The sequence below is a fragment of the Larus michahellis genome, chromosome W, assembly GCF_964199755.1.
Source record: "Larus michahellis chromosome W, bLarMic1.1, whole genome shotgun sequence".
Classification (NCBI taxonomy): domain Eukaryota; kingdom Metazoa; phylum Chordata; class Aves; order Charadriiformes; family Laridae; genus Larus; species Larus michahellis.
This window is the reverse complement of record NC_133929.1, coordinates 23336725-23345064: the sequence shown is the minus strand read 5'-3', so window position 1 is coordinate 23345064 and position 8340 is coordinate 23336725.

The window sequence follows — 8340 nt, the reverse complement described above, 5'->3', positions numbered from 1 at the left end:
CTGGCTTTGGACATTGCTGAACATGAAAAGTGGCCAATACTCTATCTCTATACTGACTCATGGATGGTGGCCAATGCTTTGTGGGGGTGGTTAAAGCAGTGGAAGCAGAGCAACTGGCAGCGCAGAGGCAAACCCATCTGGGCTGTTGAATTATGGCAAGATATTGCTGACCAGCTAGGGAAACTAGCCGTAAAGGTACGCCATGTAGATGCCTACGTACCCATGAGTCGGGCCACTGAGGAACATCAAAACAATCAGCAAGTGCACCAGGCTGATAAGATTTCCCAGACAGATTTGGACTGGGAACATAAAGGTGAACTATTTTTAGCTCGGTGGGCCCATGACACTTCAGGTCATCAAGGAAGGGATGCAACATATAAATGGGCTCATGACCGAGGGGTGGATTTAACCATGGATGCTATTGCACAGGTTATCCACAACTGTGAAGCATGCGCTGAAATCAAGCAAGCTAACAGGTTAAAACCTTTGTAGTATGGTGGATGATGGTTGAAATATAAGTATGGGGAGCCTTGGCAAATTGACTACATCGCACTCGCTCAAACCCACCAGGGTAAGCGCTATCTGCTTACAATGGTGGAAGCAATCACCGGATGGTTGGAAACCTATGACGTACTCTGTGCCACTGCCCAGAATACCATCCTGGGCCTTGAAAGGCAAGTCTTGTGGCGACATGGTACTCCAGAAAGAATTGAGTCAGACAATGGGACTCATTTCAAAAACAGTCCTATAAGTTTATAAAAAAAGTTTTTATAAATACATCAACAAAAAGAGAGCAAGGGAGAATCTCCATCCCTTACTGGATGCGGGGGGAAAGTTGCAACCAAGGACGAGGAGAAGGCTGAGATACTTAATGCCTTCTTTGCCTCCGTCATCAATAGTCAGACCAGCTATCCCCAGGGCATCCAGCCTCCTGAGCTGGAAGATAAGGATGGAGAGCAGAACAACCCACCCATAATCCAGGAGGAAGTAGTCAACGATCTGCTTCTGCACCTAGACGCACATAAGTCTATGGGGCCGGATGGGATTCACCCAAGAGTATTCGGGGAGCTGGCGGGAGAGCTCACCAAGCCTCTCTCCATCATTGATCAACAATCCTGGTCAACAGGGGAGGTACCAGATGACTGGAGGGTGGCTACTGTGACACCCATCTACAAGAAGGGTCGGAAGGGGGATCCGGGGAACTCCAGGCCTGTCAGCCTGACCTCGGTACCAGGAAAGATCATGGAGAGGATCATCTTGAGTGAGCTCTCAGGGCAAGTACAGGGCAGCCAAGGGATCAGGGCCAGCCAGCATGGGTTTAGGAAAGGGAGGTCCTGCTTAACCAACCTGATCTCTTTCTATGACCATGTGACCCGCCTTCTGGATGTGGGGAAGACTGTGGACGTTGTCTATCTGGACTTTGGTAAGGCCTTTGACACCGTCCCCCACAGCATTCTCCTGGAGAAGCTGGAGAATCATGGCATAGACAAGTATACACTTCGCTGGCTTAAAAACTGGCTGGATGGCCGTGCCCAGAGAGTTGTGATTAATGGGGTGAAATCCTCTTGGCGGCCGGTCACCAGTGGTGTCCCTCAGGGCTCAGTTTTGGGGCCAGTTTTGTTTAACATCTCTATCGATGATCTGGATGAGGGGATTGAGTGCACCCTCAGTAAGTTTGCAGAGGACACCAATCTAGGTGAGAGAGTTGATCTGCTTGAGGGTAGGAAGGCTCTACAGAGGGACCTGGACAGGCTGGATCAATGGGCCAAGGCCAACTGTATGAGGCTTAATAAGGCCAAGTGCCGGGTCCTGCATTTCGGTCACAACAACCCCAAGCAACGCTACAGGCTTGGGGAAGAGTGGCTGGAAAGCTGCCCAGCAGAAAAGGATCTGGGGGGTGCTGGTGGACGGCCAGCTTAACATGAGCCAGCAGTGTGCCCAGGTGGCCAAGAAGGCCAACAGCATTCTGGCTTGTATCAGGAATAGCGTGGCCAGCAGGAGTAGGGAAGTGATCGTGCCTCTGTACTCAGCACTGGTGAGGCCTCACCTCGAGTACTGTGTCCAGTTCTGGGCCCCTCTGTACAAAAGGGACATGGAAGGGCTGGAGCGTGTCCAGAGGAGAGCTACCAGGCTGGTGAGGGGTCTGGAGACCAGGTCATATGAGGAGAGGCTGAGGGAGCTGGGCATGTTTAGCTTGGAGAAGAGGAGGCTGAGGGGAGACCTCACTGCCCTCTACAACTACCTGAAAGGAGGTTGGAGAGAGGTGGGCGTTGGCCTCTTCTCCCAGGTGAATGATGACAGGACCAGAGGAAATGGTCTGAAGTTGCAGCAGGGGAGGTTTAGGTTAGATATTAGGAAGAATTACTTTACTGAAAGAGTGGTCAGGCACTGGAACAGCCTGCCCAGGGAGGTGGTTGAGTCACCATCCCTAGAGGTATTTAAGAAACGTCTAGATGTGGCACTTCAGGGCATGCTCTAGTGGCAGAGATTGTGGGTTGTTTTTTGTGTGTGTGTATGGTTGGACTCAATGATCTCAAAGGTCCTTTCCAACCATGAAGATTCTATGATTCTAAGTAATTGGGCAAAAGAACATGGCATTGAGTGGGTATATCATATCCCCTATCGTGCACCAGCTTCTGGGAAATTGGAGCGATACAATGGACTGTTTAAAAACTACCCTGAAGGCAATGGGTAGTGGATCCTTTAAAAATTGTGACAAGCATTTAGCACAAGCTACCTGGTTAGTTAACACCAGGGGATCCATCAATCAAGCTGGTCCTGCTCGATCAGACCTTTTACATACTGTAGAAGGGGATAAAGTCCCTGTGGTGCATGAAAGGAATATGTTGGGGAAAACCGTTTGGGTTTTCAGGCAAAGGCAAACCCATTCTTGGGACTGTTTTTGCTCAAGGACCTGGATGTACTTGGTGGGTGATGCTGAAGAATGGAGAAGTTCAATGTGTACCTCAAGGAAATTTGACCCTGGGTGAGAATACTTAATTCTGAGATGTATGATGTTAACTGTCATATAATACTAACAGTGTTTAATAAGTGTTTTTCAGGATAACATAGTAGTGATGAAACCTGAGGTAACTTCATCAAGTGGCGTCCAGCAAACTCTTTGAGGTGGACATGCTACCCGTGGGCACGAACCAGAATGAATTTCATACCATCTTTCCTGCCCTGAGAGTCTGCTATGATAGATGAAATCCTGCAGTTATGAACTAAATTAACATAACAAACTTTTGTGTATAAAGATAAATCATAAATGAGTGACCTGTGTGTACCTATATATGTGTGTGTGTGTATAGATTTGATAGATAAAAGTAATAGTGATCTGAGCACGATGCAAATGGTATGGAATAAGGGGTGGAATGTCCTGGTCTGTGGTAAAACAGAACCAATTTTCTGTTCAGTAATTTTACTTTGCAGCTGAGCCTCTTCTAACTAAATGAACTCTCTGAAACCCTCTGAAATTAACAGCATATTGTGGAGATACTGTTCATTCTCAGAGTGAGACGACCTGATTAGCTGTAATTTATGACAAGGAATGGTATGCAGAGAGGCTCCTGCTTATACTTATTGCTATAACAACCAAGGTCAGCTAACTTTGTCATTTTCCCCGTTGGAGGGTTGATGAGTCTATGATTTTATGATTCTATTTCTTCTCTACAAAATAGCGTATATTCATTTAGCCTGAGCAGGGAATGTGCAGGATGGCAGAAGACTCTGTCTTTGGGAACCTGAAATCCATCTACTTAGCCAAGATGGGACACAAGTCTGGCCCAGGACCTCCATACAAGTATCACAGAATCACAGAATTGTCTAGGTTGGAAGGGACCTTTCAGATCAGCTAGTCCAACCAGCAACCTAATTCTGACAAATACCATCACAGAATCACAGAATCTTCAGAGTTGGAAGGGACCTCTAGAGATCATCTAGTCTAACTCCCCTGCTAAAGCAGGATTGCCTAGAGCACATCACTCAGGACTGCATCCAGGCGAGTCTTGAAAATCTCCAGAGAAGGGGACTCCACAACCTCCCTGGGCAGCCTGTTCCAGTGCTCCTTGAGCGGGACAAAGCGCGGTTTGCATTCACGTGGAAAGGAGTCCAATATACTTTTAACCGACTTCCACAAGGATACAAACATTCCCCCACTATTGCTCATAATGCTTTGGCTAAAGTCCTAGCAGAGGTTCCTGTTTCAAAGGGATGTACAGTATACCAATATATTGATGACATCCTAATAGGGGGAGAAAACCAAGAAAGTGTTAAAGACATGATGGAAAACATCCGAAAAACATTACTTGATTTAGGATTGGAAATTCCAGACTCAAAGTGTCAGGGACCTGCACAGGAAGTTAAATTCCTGGGGGTCTGGTGGATTAAAGGAGATGCTTCTGTCCCTCAGGATACCCTGGAAAAAATAGAGCATGGACAGAATCCATCCAGTGTGAAGGAGTTACAGCAAGTTCTGGGAACTTTAGGTTACTGGCGTAAACACATCCCTGGCTTTTCCATCATTGCTCTCCCCCTTTATAATTTGCTCAAAAAGGGAAAATCCTGGGAGTGGACTGAACAACATACTAATACCCTGGAATTGCTAATAAAGGAGCTAAGGTTATTCCAACACCTTGGTCCTATACATCCAACTGACCCTGTCCATGTAGAATGGGGGTTCAGTAAACACGGTTCTCATTGTAATTTATGGCAGAAGGGACCAGCAGGACCAGAAAGACCATTAGAATTTAGCTCTCACTCCTTCAATGATACTGAGAGCAGATATTCAGACCTTGAGAAGGGTTTACTGTCCCTAGTGCGAGCGTTGCAACGAGCAGAGCAGATAAGAAGAGAACAGAGTGTGATCATTCGGGGACCTTTCCACCTCCTAGATGTGGTCTGTAAAGGGACAACACCACCAGCTGGCATTGCCCAGAAACCTACAGTTCGGAAGTGGTATGCTTATCTAGAAGGCATTAATGAAATCATGCCAGTCTCTGAAGGCAGTGTCAAAGTATCCAAGCTGCAAAAGGATATAGATGGTGCCCTATTGTTCCAATCCCCACCAAACAGACCATCTCCGATTCGGGAAGCTCCTCCTTTGAAGGAAGGCGGTGATCTTACAGGAGTGTGGTTTACAGATGCATCATCTCACCGGGAGAACAATAAGTGGAAGTACAAAGCCGTAGCACTGGAAGTAGCAACGGGAGAAAGAGCAACCGAAACAGGTGAAGATAGTGTACAAGTAGGGGAACTCAGAGCTGTCCTACTAGCTGCACAACATGGGGCTAGTTACATTTACACTGACTCATATGCTGTTTTTAAAGGAACCACTGAATGGATAGGCCACTGGGCAGCCAATGATTGGCAGGTGAACAGGGTCCCAGTTTGGGAAATCGATAGTTGGAAGCAACTGTTAGAAATAGGAGGACAGAGAACATTGCACATTGGTTGGGTAAAAGGCCATGATCGTTCAAACTCGATCACTGCTCAATTCAACCAGCAGGTAGATAGCCTCACGCGGCTGCAGCAAATTGACATTGTAGATGATGGTCGGGAATGGGAACGCTTACTCGAATGGTTACATGTTAAGTGTGGACACACAGGCCGTGCTGACCTGTATCAGGAAGGTCTAGCCCGGGGGTGGCCTGTGTCAGTTAAGCTGTGCGAACAAGTAGTAACTGCCTGTTCACAATGTCGCCTACGACTCAGCAAAGATCATCCGAGTAAGGCACCTCCCTTACACATTCGGGACAAGAAAACGTTGTGGCATTCCTGGCAAATCGATTATATTGGACCCTTGAGATCATCAGGTGGGAAAAGATATGTCCTGGTAGGAGTGGAGATTATCTCCGGCCTCACTATGGCCACTAGCTTCAAATCAGCTCCTGGGGACAACACAGTAAAAGGCCTAAAAGGGTGGTTCAGCACACTTCCCCTTCCCGAGGAAATCCAAAGTGATGACGGTTCACACTTTACCGCTATAGTGGTACAAGATTGGGCCAAGGAAGAAGGGATTTGGTGGGTATTTCATACTCCCTATTATCCCCAGGCTAATGGCATTGTTGAACGCACCAATGGATTGGTTAAGCGTTTAGCAAAAACTCATGAACCTAGTTGGCATTTGCGATTGGATGATGCCATCTATCAATTAAATAACAGATGGAGTGGAGACGGCTGTCCTAAAATGAAAGCTTTCTGTGTATCTGCCAATATCATCTCTCCAAAAGATCCCAATGAACAGGGAAAATACCTAGGAAGATTTCACCCTGGACTACCTGTGCTGGTGAAAATACCTCAAATTGGAATGGTACCAATGGTGCTAGTTACTCCCAAAAATCCCCATGCATGGGAAGCCAAAGATTGTTCAGGAAAGATATACCGGATTAGTACCCGGTGGATCTCTCTTTTTAACCCCGTCGGTCAAATAAGACCGAGCAGATTTTCTTTTCTTTTGTGTCTTACAGGAACCTTAAATGAACCGTACGTGGACAGACGGATTGGTCTATGCTAACCTTGAGTGCCTCCAGGGAGTCCTGACACTGATCCTGGCAGTAATATTATATTTATTGTGTATGGCTATTTGGAGGTCCAAATTCTAAAATGATGAACCGGCAGATAGAATTGATGCTATTCGGTTTTACCTTTTTATTCCCTGTTGTTTGTAGTCAAAGAGACCCAGAGTGGCCATGGCCTCAAGCTTTTATTAAACACAATGCGATGGCAGGTACAAGAAAGGGAAAATTGAGTTTGGCCACTGTAGTTCTACATGAAAACGAGATGTTCTCAAAACATGAGTGGACCTGGAATAGTTGATATCCAACCCTGAAAGGTAAGACAGGAGAGGAAATCCAAGTAGGATGTAGAATGATCAACGGTTCAAACCATGAGAAGGCCACAAGAATAGAAATCACAGAATCACAGAATCTTCAGAGTTGGAAGGGACCTCTAGAGATCATCTAGTCCAACTCCCCTGCTAAAGCAGGATTGCCTAGAGCACATTACTCAGGACTGCATCCAGGCGAGTCTTGAAAATCTCCAGAGAAGGGGACTCCACAACCTCCCTGGGCAGCCTGTTCCAGTGCTCTGTCACCCTCACCGTAAAGAAGTTTTTCCGTGTATTTGAACGGAACTTCCTATGTTCCAACTTGTGCCCATTGCCCCTCGTCCTGTCACTGGGAACCAATGAAAAGAGTCTGGCACCATCCTCCTTCAACCCACCCTTTAGATACTTGTATGCCATAATAAGGTCTCCCCTCAGCCTTCTCTTCTCCAGGCTAAAGAGTCCCAGCTCTCTCAGCCTTTCCTCATAAGGGAGATGCTCCAGTCCCTCAATCATCTTAGTTACCCTTCGCTGGACCCGCTCCAGCAGTTCCCTGTCCCTCTTGAACTGGGGAGCCCAAAACTGGACGCAGTATTCCAGTTGTGGCCTCACCAGTGCAGAGTAGAGGGGGAGAATGACCTCCTTCGACCTACTGGCCACACTCTTCCCTATGCAGCCCAGGATTCCATTGGCCTTCTTGGCAACAAGGGCACATTGTTGGCTCATGGATAATTTACTGTCTACCAGGACCCCCAGATCCTTCTCCTCAGAACTACTTCCCAGCAGGTCCACCCCTAACCTATACTGGTGCATCGCCAGGTGCAGGACCTTGCACTTGCTTTGGTTGAACCTCATTAGGCTCTTCTCTGCCCAGCTCTCCAGCCTGTCCAGGTCACGCTGGATGGCAGCACGGCCCTCTGGAGTATCAGCCACCCCTCCCAGTTTGGTATCATCAGCGAACTTGCTGAGGATACACTCTGTCCCATCATCCAGGTCATTAATGAATATACTGAACAAAATTGGACCGAGTATTGACCCCTGGGGGACACCACTGGTTACAGGCCTCCAACTAGACTCTGTGCCGCTGATCACAACCCTCTGAGTTCTGTCACACAGCCAGCTCTCGATCCACCTCACCGTCACCTCATCTAGCCCATACTTCCTCAGCTTCCTAATGAGGATGTTATGGGAGACTGTCAAAAGCCTTGCTAAAGTCAAGGTAGATGACATCTATGGCTCTCCCCTCATCCAGCCAACCCGTTATAACATCATAGAAAGCTATCAGATTGGTCAAGCATGATTTACCCTTGGTAAATCCATGTTGACCACTTCCAATGACTTCCTGTTCCTCAACGTGTTTGGAGCTGACATCCAGAATGAGTCGCTCCATTACCTTCCCAGGGACAGAGGTGAGACTAACCGGTCTGTAGTTCCCTGGGTCCTCCTTCTTGCCTTTTTTGAAGATTGGAGTGATGTCAGCCTTCCTCCAGTCCTCAGGCACCTCTCCTGTTCCCCAT